General features: G+C 42.5%; 1 protein-coding gene across 2 annotated transcripts in view; it reads left to right on the top strand.

Moving 5' to 3' along the window:
* The first annotated feature begins 1,106 nt into the window (after nucleotides 1–1,106).
* The window catches only part of LOC144605204 (chemokine-like protein TAFA-2), a 111,740-nt gene continuing 94,380 nt past the window's right edge, over nucleotides 1,107–18,466 (top strand). For both annotated transcript variants that reach the window (XM_078420300.1, XM_078420299.1), the window contains exon 1: nucleotides 1,107–1,143. The gene's annotated coding sequence lies outside the window, so the exon portion shown is untranslated. The remainder of the gene's footprint in view (nucleotides 1,144–18,466) is intronic.

Here is an 18,466-nt window from a genome sequence, read left to right as displayed (position 1 = left end):
TAGGCCATTCAGCTCTTCGAGCCAGCACCGCCATTCAATGCGATCATGGCTGATCACTCTCAATCAGTACCCTGTTCCTGCCTTCTCCCCATACCCCCTCACTCCGCTATCTTTAAGAGCTCTATCCAGCTCTCTCTTGAAAGCATCCAACGAACTGGCCTCCACTGCCTTCTGAGGCAGAGAATTCCACAGATTCACAACTCTCTGACTGAAAAAGTTCTTCCTCATCTCCGTTCTAAATGGCCTACCCCTTATTCTTAAACTGTGGCCCCTTGTTCTGGACTCCCCCAACATTGGGAACATGTTTCCTGCCTCTAATGTGTCCAATCCCCTAATTATCTTATATGTTTCAATAAGATCCCTCCTTCTGCACCTATTGTCTATTGTCTATAAGACAACCCACCCATTCCAAACATTGGTCCAGTCAAGATCTGAACCCAAGCTCTCTCTGTATGCGTTCAGGCTCATCTCATCTCCTTTGGAACCGTTTCATTTGTATCCTCCCTTGCTGCGAGATGGGATTCGCGTTTGTTGGCTGCACTTTGCTACAACGGGCTCGGAGTGGCAGTGTGCCCTAACACATGAAGTTCGGGGATCCCACTAGAGCGAAGGCAGCATCAGCAGCAACAACAGCAGCAGCCGCCTAGCCCAACCCTACTCCCCATCCACTCTCCCTCTAACCGGAGTCCACACATCGCTCCATGATCAGCACCTGAAGAAGCTTATGTCCTCCGCTAAACAGCACAGACATTCAAACAAACAGTGTTCCCACAACCGGTCCTTATCAGCAATACCTCGCCACGCTGGGGAAACTCGCACCAATTCCAAGCACAGATCAACAAGAGAAGTTGGCGTTGGACCCACTCGTCCTTCAGTTTATAGAATTCCCATTTTGCTTTCTTTCCTTTGGAGATCCAGGTGAAGACTTTGAGAAGCGACACGGCCATGAAATGTTGACAGTTGGAAGAAATTATATTCCAGAAAGCAACCCGTCCGGAATCTAATCTCCCCCCTGGTCAATAACAAGAGTCAAGAGGAGCGGCCGTCAGCCTCATGGACCAGCCCCGCCCGGGATGACCGTCGCTAGCGGGAGGCATTGAGGGAGGGAGGGAGGGAGAGCGGTGGTTGAGAATCACACAACAGGTAAGTGTGGGGTCTGTGTAGCCACATGTCACCAAGGACTATCCTTTGGGAACTTTGAACTGTTTTCAACATTCGCTGCAATTTGTTGGGAAATTGTTCCCAGTTTGTGGCGTTTGATTCGACCGTGTCGATCGATGGAGAGGCAATGACTACAGAATCCGAGCCACCAAAATACCAGCCATTAATATTCCGCTTCATCCCGCTCACTGCATGCAGCATTTGGGAGTGGCGAATCTTGTTTAGAAGTCCATTCACAGCAGGTACTGTAATCTAAGTTTCCTCGGAAAACCTTAAAATAGGACCGATTTGTAGTCTGACTTTAAGTTTGAAGTTGCTTCGAGTACAGTATCTGATGTGGGATTGAGCTGGCGGTGTGTGTATGTGTGTGTATATGTGTATGTGTCTGTGTGTGTGTGTATATGTGTATGTGTCTGTGTGTGTGTGTATGTGTGTGTGTGTGTGTGTATGTGTGTGTATGTATGTGTGTGTATATGTGTATGTGCCTGTGTGTGTGTGTATGTGTGTGTGTGTGTGTATGTGTGTATGTGTGTGTGTATGTGTGTGTGTGTATGTGTGTGTGTGTGTGTGTGTATGTGTGTGTGTGTGTGTGTGTGTGTGTATTCAGCCTGGTAGTCATCAGCTCAGTTGATCACATCGTTCAATCTACGTGAGGAAAATAGATTGTCTTTAAACAAACTGCTGGAGGAACTCAGCCGATCAACTGGAAACGCTGGAGTAACTCAGCGAGTCAGACAGCATCTCAGTTTCGACCCGCTAAGTTACTCCAGCTAGTTGCGTCTATCTACGGTTTAAACCAGCATCTGCAATTTCTTCCTACACAAGTTCCTCCAGCTGTTTGTTTTTTTGCTCAGGATTCCAGCAACTGCAGTCTCTTGTGTCCAGATTTTCTTTAAGTTTGCCAGGAAGCTGTACCAGCCGGAAAGTTAACCATGTTTTCTAAAGTTTCGTCCAATTTGGCAAATCAATCAACGTTAAACCATTCAGCCTCTGGTCTCTGTGTGGATTCGGTGGGAGAGCTTTTCAATCGGCCCCACCTCCTAGGTTTCGTTCCCTTGGCAGCCAGGCAGATTTCTCCTTTGCACGAATCATTCATTTATCTTTCGAGAATTACCATTGAATCTGCCTCCGGCGTTCTTCCAGGGAACCAGCCCCGAATCATTGCAGTTCACCCTGTGAAAGAACATTCTCCTCTTCCCAGGTTTTGTTTGAGCCAGTTATATTTCGCTAGAAACAGTTCATCACTGTCAAAAATCATCATAATTTGGAAATTCTCTTTTAAGCTTCTCTGTTGTCAGGAGAATAAATCCAGCTTTAGTTTAGATAACATCCCATTTGTTGGTACCATGTATCGAAAGATACAAGATTGCTTGGAATGGTACTGGTGCTTAATTAGCCCCACTTCTGAATGCATTTGTTCTGTTTAACAATCCCGTTACAATTTTCCAGGTAATTCACCCTAACATGTTAAATTTACAATCTTTAGGTCAATGGAAAGCATTTTAGAGGCAGGGTATAACACGCAGATGGTGCTAGATAATGTGTTTATTATTGCCAACCAGGGATGAATTTCAAATCATCTGTGTTTTTGTTAGCCAATTTGTCGCATAGATTAGTCTTTCATTCCATCCCGCTTCATATTTCTCGACACACTATTTCAATTTCCATCCATTTATTCTTCTCATACCCTCTCCCATTTTCTTCTCCCTATTCTCAAATTCCTACCTCTTTCCCTCTCTCCTCCTCGACCTTCTCTTCCTCCCCTTCTCCTTGAATTTCTCTCTGTCTCCCTCCCTCCCCATTTCCCATAATCTCTTTCTCTTTCAGAATTGGTAAAATGCTTTGCAGGTTTTTGAATAAGGATAGACTTGTAGAGTTCATGGACCTGGGCAATCCCTCACATGTAACTTTAGTTCAATGAAACCTTTGCAGGTTGTCATTACCCACTCACTCATGGTCTGAAGAAGGGTCTCGACCAGAAACCGTCACCCATTCCTTCTCTCCCAAGGGATGCTGCCTTTCTCGCTGAGTTAATCCAGCTTTTTGTGTCTCGTCTTCGGTTTAAACCAGCATCTGCCGTTCCTTCTTACACAATCAGTGTGCTCATGCTCCTTAACTAAACTGTAGCCAGTTGATCAACAAGCAAGAGAGAAAGGGAAATGCGGAGGGGTGAAGAGAAGAAGAATAAAAGTAAAGGAGATGCAACAGAGGAAAGAGAGTTGGAATGGGGTCAAGAATCAAGAGTTAAGAGAGTTTTATTGTCATATGTCCCAGATTCAACAATGAAATTCTTACTTGTAGCAGCACAACAGAATATGTAAACACAGTACACTGTAAATAATATAATAAATGAGAAAAAAAATTCAGTGTGTGTGCATATACACATATATATTTATACACACACACACATACATAAACAACAAACAAACATTCTTAGCCCCCCTCGGTCATGGCTGACCATGGGTGATACATCCTAGTTGGCAGCTTGCTCCACACCTCGGCTAGAGCAGCGTCACTTGTGGCTGAAGAGACCAATGCGGGAGTGACGGTCTCTGTGGCAAAGGTCACATTTCTGTGTGGTCTCTGGTCTGTTGAAGTTGCTGCGCTCCTTTCTGCGTGCCCGCTTGTCTGCCGCTGCGTTCATCAGTTTCCCTTCCCCAGTTTTGAGATGTTGGTTCAGGATACCTCTCCACCTCGTGCGGTCAGCTGCAAGGCTCTCCCAGGACTCCACAAATCTCTCTTGCAGACATCCTTGTAACGTAGCTGGGGGCGGCCGATGGTTTTCCTCCCAGATGTCAGCTCTCCATAGAGGATGTCTTTTGGAATACGGCCATCCTCCATGCGGTGGACATGGCCCAGCCACCGCAGCCTGAGCTGCCTGAGTAGAGTGTACATACTTGGAAGGCCAGCGCGAGACAGAATCTTGGCGTTGGGCACTGTCTTGCCAGGATATACCCAGGATACTTCTAAGGTGGAAGGTGTTGAGTCTTCTCTCCAGTCTGGCATGTGTAGTCCATGTCTCACTGCCGTACAGCAGCGTGCTGTTGACACAGGCATTGTAGACTGCTATCTTTGTCTTCACTGTGCAATAATACCAATCATAGTCTAAATGCTGGAGTAACTCAGCGGTACAGGCAGTGTAGAGATGCTGCCTGTCCCGCTGAGTTACTCCCGCATTTTGTGTCTATCTTTCATTTAAACCAGCATCTGCAGTTCCTTCCTACACAATAATAGTCTATGTAGCTCAGAGCTTATTGGAGGTTGTAGTGTTTAATAGCCTGGTGGCTGTAGGGAAGCACACTAATAGTTCATAACCTTTGATGACCAGATATGTATCTCTCCCACTTTGTCCTGACCACCACTGTAATGAATAATTTTGATGAAAGGTGATCTGTTTTGCTCTCCACACACGTTGCCTGACTTGCTGAGATTGAGCATCATTTTCTGTTTTTATTACAGATTTCCAACGTCTGCAGATTTTGTTTGCTTTTCAAGGTGATGCCTGCTCTGTTCTGGGCTGACTGGAGTCCAACAATTTGTCAAACAACAGATTACTAGGGTTGTGTAGGAAGGAGCTACAGATGCTAATTTAAACCAAAGATAGACACAAGATGCTGGAGTAACTCAGCGGGACAGGCAGCAGCTCTGGAGAGAAGGAATGGGTGACGTTTCGGGTCGAGACCCTTCTTCAGACTTCAGATTGCTAGGGTTACTGAGTTGTCACTCTTGGTCTGAAACTGTAGCTCTCTGGTTTTATTTCCTGAAGGCAACCTTCCACCATCCATACTGCTACCACTGGGATAACCTTACCTTGGACAGGCTAGATAGGCAGAGACACCAAAGAGAATTGGCGTAAAGAAGTTAGAGAAGTCGATATTCATTCCACTGGGTAGTAAGCTATATGTAACCCACCGGTATGAATACCGATTTCTCGAACTTCTCTAAGCCTTGCTTTCCCTCTTTCTCCATCCCTCTCCCATCCTAGTTCCCTGACCAGCCTGACTATCTTCCTGATTAATTTTAATCTTTGTACGCTTCATTGTCACCTTCCCCTTGCTAACAGTGGTCTATTCTACATTTTCCTTGATCGTCTCATTTTCTTTGATGTCTCATTTTCACACCTTACCCTTCCATATCTCCGTGTCTCCCCCTCCCCAACTCTCAGTCTGAAGAAGGGTCTCGACCGGAAATGTTGCATTTGAGAAGATCTTTCAGCTGACTGTTTCGCAAGCAAAAAAAAAGCTTTTCACTGTACCTCAGTACACGTGACAATAAACTAAACTGGAACTGAACTGAACTGGCCATTGAGTCAATGCTCCATCTGACATGTTCCTTTTGGGAATAGAATAAAGAATGAGTAAGGCACGTCACTCTATTCATCAGAATTGGCTTTACCTTGCAATAAATTCCCTTATCTTGCGTCTATACACTGTAAATGGATCAATTGTAATCACTTTGAATAGGATGATGATCATTGCGTTAAATCATTTAAGTTTATACTAACCCCATATCCAAACATGTGGCTTTATTCTGTACCTTATTTTGTGTTTTATTTGTCCTGGGTGTGGGGACTGTGCAAGGGGAACTTTATGCTGAATCTAATCTCTGCTAATCTCTGCCTAGGGAGTATTTAATGAGATGGTGCAAAGGAATCTTTATTCTATATCCAATCTAGGATGTACCTGCCTTATGAGCATTTGATGGAACAATGTAGGGTGAGATCCATTTGTCATCTAACCCAGGGTACATCCAAAACATAATCAGAAAATGGTGCAAATACCTAGCAGGTTAAGCAGTATTTACAGAGAGAGAACGAGAATTAACATTGGAGGTTGGTAACCTCATCAGATCTGGGAAATGTTAAAACTATCAAACGTATTTTAAGTTGCAGAGATGGGGAAGGGATGGAGAGAACAAATGATTGTCTGTGGAGACTGTGAGGCAGAGTAATCTGCATGGAGGAGGTGCAAATGGGATTGAGAACAGAGGTGTAAATAAAAAATGTGCTGAGACACGAAACACTGCAGGTGCTGGAAATCTGAAATTTAAAAAAAGCAATTTGGAAATAGTCAGCAGGTCATACAACGTCTTGAGAGAGAAAAAAATAGAGTTAACTATTCATCAGAATTGGTTTACCTTGCAATAAATTCCCTTATCATGTGTCTATACACTGTAAATGGATCGATTGTAATCATGTATAATTAGGAACTGCAAGATGCTGGTTTAAACCGAAGAGAGACTCAAAAAGCTGGAGTAACTCAGCGGGACAGGTAGCATCTCTAGAGAGAAGGAATATCTGAAGAAGGGTCTCAACCTGGCGTTCCTTCTCCCCAGAGATGCTGCCTGTCCCACTGAGTTACTCCAGATTTTTGTGTCCATCTTCGCTTGTAATCATGTGTTGTCTTTCTGCTGACTGGATAGCAACAACAAAAGCTTTTCACTGTACCTCAGTACATGTGACAACAAGCAAAACTAAACTAACTAACGAACTAACTAGTTCTGACACCCACTGGAACGTCTGATAATCTGAAATTTTAATCAGCATTTCATTTTTGTTTGATTTAGCCAACAGTTTTAAATAGCATTTTCTCCATAGACTGAATTCAGATCACAGCAATTGTTGGGGAAAAGTGGAGTGATTTCGTGTTTGAAAACATTGAGCTTTAATTTTTAATTTCCAGCATCTGGTTCAAAAACTGGTGAAGTAATAGCCTAGTGTTGTTTCAATAAAAGAGATTGTTTGACCTTTTGTCTTCTGGGTGGGTTCACCTCATGGTTCACAAGCTCTATAAATGCAATCAAAGATGGAGAGGCTTCTCCAGGCATAAGGTCTTATTCCTTTAGTGGTGGAATGCAGAATAAGGAGCATTCATTCACTGTTAGAGAAAAGGTATTCCAGGGATAGAAACAAAATGCTGGAGTAACTCAGCGGGCAGTGAAATATGAGGTGCTGTTCCTCCAATTTGCACTGGGCTTCACTCTGACAGTGGAGGAGGCCCAGGACAGAAATGTCAGTATGGGAATGGGAAGGGGAGTTAAAGTGTTTAGCAACCGGGAGATCACGTAGATCCGGGCGGACTGAACGGATGTCAGAACCCAAAATGTTGCCTATCCACGTTCTCCTGAGATGCTGCCTGACATGCTGAGCTAGTCTGTGTATTCTTCTGTAAACCAGCATCTGCAGCTCCGTGTTTCTGCATGTGGCCATTTGTTGCTTGCATTGCATTGTATTTTGGACTGAAGCATGCACCCGAAGCGAATCATAAACTGTGTGGGCTGAGTGGCCTGTTTCTGTGCGATAATTTTTTTACATGAGAGAAAAGGTCAAATATAAGGCAGCAGTCAGGTGACCTGAAGAAAAACTGTCCTTTGAAAAAGAATAATACAGATCCCCAGGTCATGTCTCTCTTATAAACCTGGTCTATATTTTCACACCAGATATAGTTGTCGATCAAAGTCACTAATCCCAACAATCCCAAAGATGTGCATCACATAAAATATTTGCTCAATACTTTTTGTTCGGTGGCAGCTGAAAATTAACTTACTCAACTAGTTATCAAGACTATTAATGAAGAGAATAAATCCAAGTAAATTAAATGCCCAAGGAATTAACATCAACTTGTTAGCAGCATAAAGGCACTTGGTTTCTGCTGAAGTTAATACTTCACATGAACTTTCCCCTAAACTATTTAGTGCAACATCAGGATAAATCCCTATTTCTTTCTCCCTCACGTCCTTCTCAAACTTTGTCAGCTAGTCCTTTTCTGGTTGAAGATATTTTTCTGATGTCCATTTTAGAGTTTTCCACCAGTACTCTGGAGCTAAGGACTAGTTTCAGACTCTGCCATCAGCTAAAATAACGTCACTAGTTTTCTCTTCCTAAGCCCCTCCATAATTTTGCAGCACAGGACGCCACAGGAGATCCTTTTTCCCTGTGGCTATCAAACTGTACAATTCCTCCCCCTTCTGTCGTGGGGTAGACTGACTCCCCTTCCCACCCCCCCCCCCCCCACCCCCCATCCCAATCTTTGCACATCCCCAATCCTGAACTTTCCACTTGTCACTTTAATTTAATTAATTTAATAATCTTGTTGTGTTTTATGGCTCTTGGCAGACCAATTTCCCTCCTGGGATAAATAAAGCTCTATCATATTGTAGTGTATCTTATCGTTAACTTATCGCATCATATTGTATCGTATGGTACCGTATCCGTATCTTAGTGTATCGTATCGTTATCGTATCGTATCGTAGTGTATCATATCCGTATCATAGTGCATTGTATCGTTATCGTATCGTATCGTAGTGTACCGTATCCGTATCTTAGTGTATCGTATCGTTATCGTATCGTATCGTAGTGCATCGTATCTGCATCATAGTGTATTGTATCGTATACACTGGAATTTAGAAGGATGCTTGTATACACTGGAATTTAGAAGGATGCTTGTATACACTGGAATTTAGAAGGATGAGCGGAGGAGATCTTATCGAAACGTATAAGATTATTAAGGGGTTGGACACATTAGAACACTTCCCAATGTTGGGGGAGTCCAGAACAAGGGGCCACAGTTTAAGAATATGGGGTAGCCCATTTAGAACTGAGATGAGGAAAAACCTTTTCAGTCAGAGAGTTGTGAATCTGTGGAATTCTCTGCCTCAGAAGGCAGTGGAGGCCAATTCTCTGAATGCATTCAAGAGAGAGCTAGATAGAGCTCTTAAGGATAGCGGAGTCAGGGGGTATGGGGAGAAGGCAGGAACGGGGTACTGATTGAGAATGATCAGCCATGATCACATTGAATGGGGGTGCTGGCTCGAAGGGCCGAATGGCCTCCTCCTGCACCTATTGTCTATTGTCGATTGTTATCGTATCGTATCGTAGTGTATCGTATCCGTATCATAGTGTATCGTATCGTTATCGTTGTGTACCGTATCCGTATCATAGTGCATTGTATCGTTATCATATCGTATCGTAGTGTACCGTATCCGTATCACAGTGTATCGTATTGTTGTCGTATCGTTATCGTATCTTAATTTGAACAGCACAGTTTATTACTGCTGCATCCTCTTTCTAAGGAAAGAGCTTCAGCCTGTTCATTCTGTCCCATTGGCTATAATCTCTCAATTCTGCTAACATATTAACATTCCTTTCACTTGACAGAAATTATTCTCAAATGCGTGATAATATTGTTGACTTGCTAAAGCATAATTTATGTTCCCCTATCAATAATAGCCTATGTGTTCAGGAAATAAACCAATACATAATCCGACCATGAGGAAAATGCTATGTTCTTATCTCACTTCCTCAGCACAGTTTGTGCAGTTGGCTTCCAATCGTTGGATGGATATTAGCACCACTGAAATGATTCATTTCACTGAAGTATCGGATGAGGCTGTGTTTTTGTCCTGGAGTGAGTTGTGATCCTTCAAACATTTACAGGCAAAGCTTGTATCACTGAACCAAGTAATCAAGAATGTTTGGAAGAATCGGATATAATGCATTGGCAACAGCTCAAAGAAAACCCACAAGACTACCACTGGATTGGAGGCACAAGACTAACACTGGATCGGAGGCACAAGACTAACACTGGATCGGAGGCACGACTACCACTGGATCGGAGGCACAAGACTACCACTGGATCGGAGGCACAAGACTAACACTGGATCGGAGGCACGACTACCACTGGATCGGAGGCACAAGACTACCACTGGATCGGAGGCACAAGACTAACACTGGATCGGAGGCACAAGACTACCACTGGATCGGAGGCACAAGACTAACACTGGATCGGAGGCACAAGACTACCACTGGATCGGAGGCACAAGACTAACACTGGATCGGAGGCACAAGAGACGGCAAACGTTGGAATCTAGAGCAATAAACAAAATTCTGGAGGATGTCAACATCTGTAGAGGTTAATGGATGGTTAACGATTTGGTTTGAGACCCTATATATATCATGATGTAGGGTTTAGACCATCCCTTTGCCTCCAGAGATGCTGCTTGACCTGCTGTGTTCCTCCAGCAATTTGTTTTTAATATCTGAATTGGGCAGGTTGCCTTGTGACGAGAGGTTAGACAGACTATGTTTGAATCCAAAGGAGCTTAGAAGAGGGATTTTGTTTGAAACATATGAGATCCTGAGGGATTTAACATGGTGGATGTGGTGAGGATGTTTTCACTTGTGGAAAAATCTCAGAAGTTATTGTTTAAAAATCAGAAGCCACCTACTTAAGATTTTTAGATTTAGATTTAGAGATACAGCGCGGAAACAGGCCCTTCGGCCCACCGAGTCCGTGCCGCCCAGTGATCCCCGCACATTAACACTATCCTACACACACTAGGGACAATTTTTACATTTTACCCAGTCAATTAACCTACGTCTTTGGAGTGTGGGAGGAAACCAAAGATCTCGGAAAAAACCCACGCAGGTCACGGGGAGAACGTACAAACTCCGTACAGACGGCGCCCGTAGTCAGGATCGAACCTGAGTCTCAGGCGCTGCATTCGCTGTAAGGCAGCAACTCTACCGCTGCACCACCGTGCCGGAGATGAGGCAAAAAATAATATTTCAGAGGGACATGAGTGTTTGGAACATTTCCACAAAAAGAGTTTAAAACAGTCTGAATCTTTTGAGGTGTATAGATATTTGATAAGCACGGTTACCCTGGATAGGAGGGAATATAGTATAGAGGTTACAATTAGATCGTACATGATCATATTAAATGGTGGAATAGACTTAATAGAGCAAGTAGCACACTCCTGCTCCTAATATGTATGCTCATATGCTCGTATCTGCATCAGGAAGTAAGGTAGGCAGTAGACACAAGAGGATCGGAAGAAGGGTCCTGACCTGAAACGTCACCCATTCCTTCTCTCCAGATATGCTGCCTGTCCCGCTGAGTTACTCCAGCACTTTGTGTTTATCTTCAGCATCTGCAGTTCCTTCAGACACAAGAAGCTACAGATGTTGGAACCATGAGCAAATTAGAAACTGCATAAGAAACTCAATGGACCAGGTAGCATCTGTGGAGGGAAATGGACAGATGACATTTTGGGTCAGGAACTTTCCTCACACTGACTCTCATAAGACTTTTGTCCCACAATTTGAGTCAGTCAGAAGCAAAGTAGCCAATTGTCTTCTCTCGTCATATAAATCATGGCTGAAAAGTACTTTAACTCATTGCCCAGTCTTGATTCTGTGACTTTTAACACTCTTGCCCATGGGTTATTGAGTTGGTGGATTTTTTAATGGATTGATGGTACGTCTGGCACTGCTAGCTTTTACTTCACTTGGGAGCTGCCCTAAAAAAAACATAGTTACAATAGGTAGAAGCTTTGGTAGAAGGTTCAAAAGGGAACTGGGAAATTAAATAGAAATGTTATAAAAGTACATGGCCAAAAGCAGGGAGACTGGCTTGGTGGCAATTAAAGAGTGGGAAAGATTGAATAGCCACAGAACATGTTGTAGCATCCATCTGACAAGCTTAAAAATGTTGCGTGGATGAACGAGTTGATCTGTCATTACTCTGCTGGCGATTTCATTGCGACTATCAACCCGTTAAATTTGAAAGGTTTTGTACATGTTAGAAAAAGAATAGGTAAAGGTTTTTTTAATTCATTCAAGCGACCTGCATATCACAAGCGACCTGCATATCACAAGCGACCTGCATATCACAAGCGACCTGCATATCACAAGCGACCTGCATATCACAAGCGACCTGCATATCACAAGCGACCTGCATATCACAAGCCTTAACATGCATCCATCAACTATCCCTATTTGTCCCTTGAGATGATCAGATCAAGTCCACACTTGGAATTCGCTGAAGTCATCCTTATCTGTGTGGCTTGTAAAGGCCATTAAAAATTAACCACATCAGTGGATCTGGATTACAAGCAGGCCAGATCAGATAAGGATGACAGATTTCATTTCCCCCCATGAATATTTGTGAACCAGATATGTTGTATGGTCTCTGCCGCTTTTTATTCCAAATTTATTTCATTTAAAATTCTTTGACTGGGGGTGTAAACACATATTCATTCTTCAGTAGCCCAGGTCTCTGGATACTAGTCTACTAACTCAACTACTCTGTTCCCAATATACTTTCTGTTAAGACCCTGTCCCAGTTCGGCGATTTTTTTAGGCGAATATGGGCGACTAGGCTGTCTCCCATCATTTATCCTATATATAGATATTCCTTTATTCGTCCCACACCGGGGTAATTTACAGTGTTACAGCAGCAACGTGGATAGCAAGAGATCATTCATTATAAATAAAAGTAAAGACAAGGATAAATTGTCCTGTTATAATCCTGTTATAGGGTATATATTTCCACCCATTTCCGTTAAGGAGAAATAACTTTCTAGCATATACCTAAACTAGGGGACATACCCGCCCCTCTTACCCTGTCAGGGGAAGCAACAGCCCAATATTTACCATGTCGGTAGGATACACTCTTCCAGCATGTCTGTGTCAAGCCTATTTTCAATGAGATGATCCACCATTGCCCTGAACCGTTGGACTGTAAGACCATTCTCCTCCTCTCTCTGGATGACTGTCACACGCCAGTGCACAATGTATTCCTCTGTTATACAGATATGCAACCTGACTCCTGTCATATGGTGGTACACTTGGATTTCACTCTGAGTTTACCAGGGGTGTCGCGGGCATGGTCGTCTCCAAAGAGTCGTAGCGTTTTTTTGGTCGTCGCTGGAATTTGTGAAGGCTTGAAATATTTTGGCGACTGTTAGTTTGACGCCAATGAGCGTAGCTTGACGTCTCCTGACGGGGGCGCTGTCGTAGGTTGGCGCCAGGTTGTCGCCGGGTGATTAAGGTTGTCGCCGGTGCTGACTTCAGCGAATTCCAAGTGTGGACTTGATCTGATCATCCATCAGTGTAATGTGTTGATAAATGATGTTAAGTTCTGTATGTTTTTGGACTTGTATTCGGTTTAAAGTTTTAAAGTTTTGAAGTTTGATGTTTGAAGTTTATTGAAATTTATTGAAGTTTATTACAATATTTTTGAATGCACTGTTGTATGTTCCTATCAAACTTTTAATTTTTTTTGTTTGTATATCAATAAAGGAAATTCTTGACATTTTGACGGAAAATTGATGTATGAAGTTATTGTATTTCAGAGTAGTTTCTCATGGCATCACTTTCAAATAGTCATGATGCAGAATGATTGGAAACCCGACCGTACACCCCCTTTTATAGGGAAAGTGGTGAAACATGAATTGTCTTCAGTTGTCTTCAGTCTTCAGGGTCATAACTTGTCGTAGCTTGTCGCGGGTGGACGTAGGTTTTCTTCGGTTGTCGTAGGTTGTTGTCTCTGTGGTGGTGGGTTGTCGTAGGTGCGGTCGTAGGTGGACGTTCTACTTGTGACGTTTGGGTCGCCGGTTGTCGGTAGCTTGCCGTAGCTTGACGTCGACTAGGTGGTAGGTTGTTGTAGCTTGTCGTAGACATTGTCGTGGGGGGGGGGGGGGGGGTCCAGGCACCGGTTTTTCGGCGACCTGCTACGACTATGACAGTCGCCGGCAGTCGCCTTAAAAAACGCCTAACTGGGACAGGGCCTTTAATAACCCTCATACTAAACATTTGTCTATTAAATTGTCAATAATTCATGGCTCCAGACTTCTATTCCAATTATTTATCTTTCCTAAACATCCTTGGCTCATTCAATGTCCCCTCAATCTCTTGATTTTGATCACCCAAACTCTGCCTCACTCAACTGCCTCTGGTAGTAGTTAGTTCTTCCTTTCTTTAACTGAAACACAATGAGCCGATCGCACTAATAAACCCCACGATGGTTGAATCCAGGTTACATTTCAAAGGATAAAATATTTTTTAATGACATCAACTATTATGCTTTGCAGGCTTTTGTCTTACTATTTGAGAGAGTCTATTTGTGTTCCTGGTACTGAGCGCACTCTGTTCTATGCTATTATTCACAACTGAATTATATTTTTGTGGAAAGATCAGTAAAGAAAGAGAGTGTTCACCCATCACCTGTGCTGACTCTTTGAAAGAGCTATCCAATTAAACTCTCCATTGTTCTTTCCCCCTGGCCCCAGAAATGTTTGTACCTTTGTAACCATTTCTCTTCTGAAGGTTATTATTAAATCTGCTTCCATTGCCTTTGCAAGGGGTACATCCCACTTCATAACAAGTCACATAATTTACAAAAGTTCTCCACTGGTTCTGCTGTCGATTGCCTGAACTTAATTATTTTTCATTGTGTGATTGCATAAAATCCTTGCCCCAGTTTTTAAACCGTGCTTTTGTGAATTTTAAACAAAATTTCATGTTGAAGAATTCCTTTCACCCGACACAGAGGATCAATTTTATTCGCTTCCAATCTTGCATTTTCGAAGGTAATTCTGACCTTTTGTGAAACTGTTTAACAGGTGACAGTGAATTGGAAGCCTGGCTTAAATCTATCCTGTTTTTTTTTTTTTGCTACACACACCATATGTCTCAAATTACTCATATACTGTTTCCCAAAATATTATATCCTGCATTTGAATTTGTGTAAATCAATATTTACTGATACCATCATCTCCCTACGGAACCTGAACCATAGTGGACCATGCCCTCACCAGAATATTGTTTCCGCGGTTTAATATTATTCTCTTTGTGCAGGCTGTGACCCTGGTTTCACTGCTATGGTCAAGGTGAAACAACTTGTCATGATCAGCATTATCTAGTCCCTTTGAAATCTCAGGAAACACCAAGCAGAGTTGAACTTAACCTTTAATTTTCTCATGAGAACATGGCCAATTGATATGCGTTTGCCATAATCCAATCGCTTTCCTGTATCCTTTCAATAAATGTAAATTTTCTTCATGAAGTCCTGTGGCAAAAACTATACTCAGCCAGAAGACTGAGACAGCCCAGTCTGAAGAAGGGTCTCGACCCGAAACGTCACCCATTCCTTCTCTCCAGAGATGTTGCCTGTCCCGCTGAGTTACCCCTGCATTTTGTGTCTATCTTAAGCAATTAGACTGAAGACCAGGAACTGATAGCTGAGACAGGAATGTAAGTTTTAACTGAATGCTTATTTATATTGAATGCTCTGTTTGAGGTCTGATTAAGACTTTTCCTCAGTTTAATGACAAGTTTGAGACTGAAATGTTGATCGTGGGATCTGATGCAGGATGTAAGTCGTTTAAATCCTTGAAATTCTTGCCATCAAGTTCAAAGATTGTGTTAGACTACAAGCTGGCGGAGGCTGGAGTTGAGTGCACCATTTTCCATGAGAGAAAAATTGCCTAAGCAGAATGGTTTCTCAGAGGATAATTTTGCACTGGAGAATGATTGCCTACCAAAGAAAGATTGTCCATAAGGAATTGATTGTCAGGGAACAATTTACTCTGTCGAGCAAGGAACGATAATATCTAAGAGCACAGTTGTCGGTCAGAAATTGTTTATCGTAGAATGATTGTCAGGAGGGAATGATCATCAGAGAATGGTTGTCCATTAGAGATCGAATGATTGTCAAAAACTATCTTAGAATGACTTACAACTGCAAAAAAAGTATCTATATGTAAACGGTTGTCTACTATAGAACGATTTACAATCAGAGACCAGTTTATGAATTGGAGAATGATATTCCAATGGTGAATGAGAGACTCAGAAATTCTCTCTCAGAGAATGATTCTCTCAGAGAATGAGAGGAATTGGCTGTTAGAAATTGTACATCAGCAATTTACTATCAGAACAGTTTACTGTTAGAGATCAATTCTTCATCCGGGATCGATTGTCTAAAAGAGATGGATTGACTAACAGAAAAGGTTTGTCTTCAAATAAAGAATGTCTAACCGGAAATTGACCAAGGGAGATCAAATGAATGTTAGAAATTGCATATCAGAGAACAACTGAGCGTTAGAAATGGTCTATTGGGGACCAGTTGTCTAGTACCGCGTGATTTACAATCAAACTGTAGCCCAACAGAGAATGATTCTCTCAGAGAATTACCTATTGTCGGACAAGGATTGTCAACCACAGTAAAATTCTCTACTAGGGAGCAAAGCAAATTCATGCAAGTTGCCAGAGTTATTTTAACAAACACAGATACCAAACGCAGTGATCAGTGTAGTGAACCTTCATAAAATAGAAAAAGGACTAGATATCAGAACGATTTTGCTAACTAGAATTTTTTAATCACTCATTTTTTCTAAAGCTGTGACATTTAAAATGTTACAGTTAGTTATCGACAGGTTGTCTTTGAATGTGTCAGAGGTGGTTGACAGAGGTGGGTGGTAAATCTCTTTGGCTTGGAATTCCTTAGGTGATATCTGCACAAATATTTTCCATAGATTGAATGCTCCGTGCTGACTGTAACGGCAAAGCAGCAATTGAACTGAGATGTACTAACTGTAAATCCAACAGAGTGGTGACAGGAATGAAGCCAGTTAAAACAAGTCACACGGGACCCAAGTTGCTCATCTCAAGCTCGTGCCTGTAATTGCATTAGAAGAAAATACAATTCTGCTCAAAACAACAGTTAAATTTGCTCCAGAAAGTTCTTAAAGTGAAAGATTTCAAAAGTTCTATTTAGTTACTATGAACAAACTCAGAGGAACGTGCTGTGCATTCATGCAATCCACCCATCCTATCCAAGAGGCTGCAAAGCCTGGGGTTTTATTCTCTGGAGTGCAGGCAGCTGAGGAGTGACCTTAAAGAGGTATACAGTATATAAACACACGAGGAGGGTAGATGAGGAGAATTATCACAGTCTTTTAGAGTAAGGGAGTCTAAAACCAGAGGGCATAAATTTACGATGAGTGGGAAAGATTTAATGGGGATCTCAACGGCAAATTTTTCACATAGAGGATGGTGTGTGTGTGGAGTGAATGGCCAGAAGATGTGGCAGAGACAAGTGCAATAACAAGTGCAGTGTTTAAAGGACCATTTGGACAGGCACATGGATAGAAAAGGTTCAGGGGGACGTGCACCAAATACAAGCAAACGAGTCCAGCTCATGTAGCAACATGGGCAGCATGGACAAGTGGGTTCTAAGGGCACGTTTTCATATATATTTCACTATAAAATAGCAAAAAAGCTATCCTATTTGTTCAGGAAAGAACTGCAGATGCTGGTTTAAACCAAAGATAGACAGAAAAAGCTGGAGAAACGTCATTTTACTGCACATTTATGTGTATGTGACAAATAAATTGACTATTGATTATTAACTATTGACTATTGACCCATCCCTTCTCTCCAGAGGTGCTGCCTGTCCCGCTGAGTTACTGCAGCTTTTTGTCTGTCCTATTTGTTCCCTGTTCCCCCAATTGTTATGTGTTTCCCGTTCAAATATTTTTTCACTCCCATCTTCAGAGAACAGTAAAATCATACAAGTTGATGGTGCAGGAGGTGATAATCTAACCCAATTTGGACCCATTTTGGAGAAAGGTAGACGTTCTCAGACAGGGTGGTGCAGCAGTGGAGTTGCAGCCTTACAGCACTTTCAGGGCCAGAGACCCGGGTTCAATCCTGACTACGGGTGCTCTCTGTACGGAGTTTGTACGTTCGTGATCTGCATGGGTTTTTCCCCCAAGATTTTTGTTTTCCTCCCAAACTCCAAAGACTTACAGGTTTGTAGGTTAATTGGCTTGGTATAAATGTAAATTGTTCCTGGTGAGTGTGGGATAGTGTTAGTGTGCGGGGATCGCTGGTCGGTGCGGACTCAGTTGGCCTGTTTCCGTGCTGTATCTCAACAATCTAACACTTCTCAGCTCTGGATCGGTAACCTAACTGGACATCAATCCTCACCCAGGTACTTTGTTAAGTCAGGAGGGCTTCTTTCCTCACCACCCTTTCAGGGAATGTTCCAGACTGACACTAACCCATGGTTGAAAATATTTCCCCATTACTCCATCAATCCTTTGAACAAATCATGGTCCTTTATTGCTAAAGGGTTAAGGAAATAATCCTTGCCTTTGCACTCTCTCTCTCTCGGCCTCACTGAAAGTTATTATTGATTCTGCTTCCATCAACTGTTCAGGTGGTTCGTTCCAAATCGATGACAAAATCTTCCTTATCTTCCCTTTGCTTCTTTTGACAATTATATCACGTAGAGGAGGTGCAGTAAAATAAGAACAGATGTCCATGCAATAACAACTTGCAAACTTTCAAAAGGGAATGGAATAAATACATTAAGGGGAAAAGTGAAGGAGTGGATTAGTGGATGGAATCAAGAAAGGGGTGTTAGCTGCCATTGAGAAATGCAATTAAAATGAAGCTTCCAACTGAGCATGTTTGTACAGATGAAACATAGAAAATAGGTGCAGGAGTAGGCCATTTGGC

The sequence above is a fragment of the Rhinoraja longicauda genome, chromosome 24 (assembly GCF_053455715.1).
Source record: "Rhinoraja longicauda isolate Sanriku21f chromosome 24, sRhiLon1.1, whole genome shotgun sequence".
NCBI classification, from domain to species: Eukaryota; Metazoa; Chordata; class Chondrichthyes; order Rajiformes; family Arhynchobatidae; genus Rhinoraja; species Rhinoraja longicauda.
Note: the sequence above shows the minus strand (reverse complement) of the source record. Positions and strands in the feature narration are given on the sequence as shown.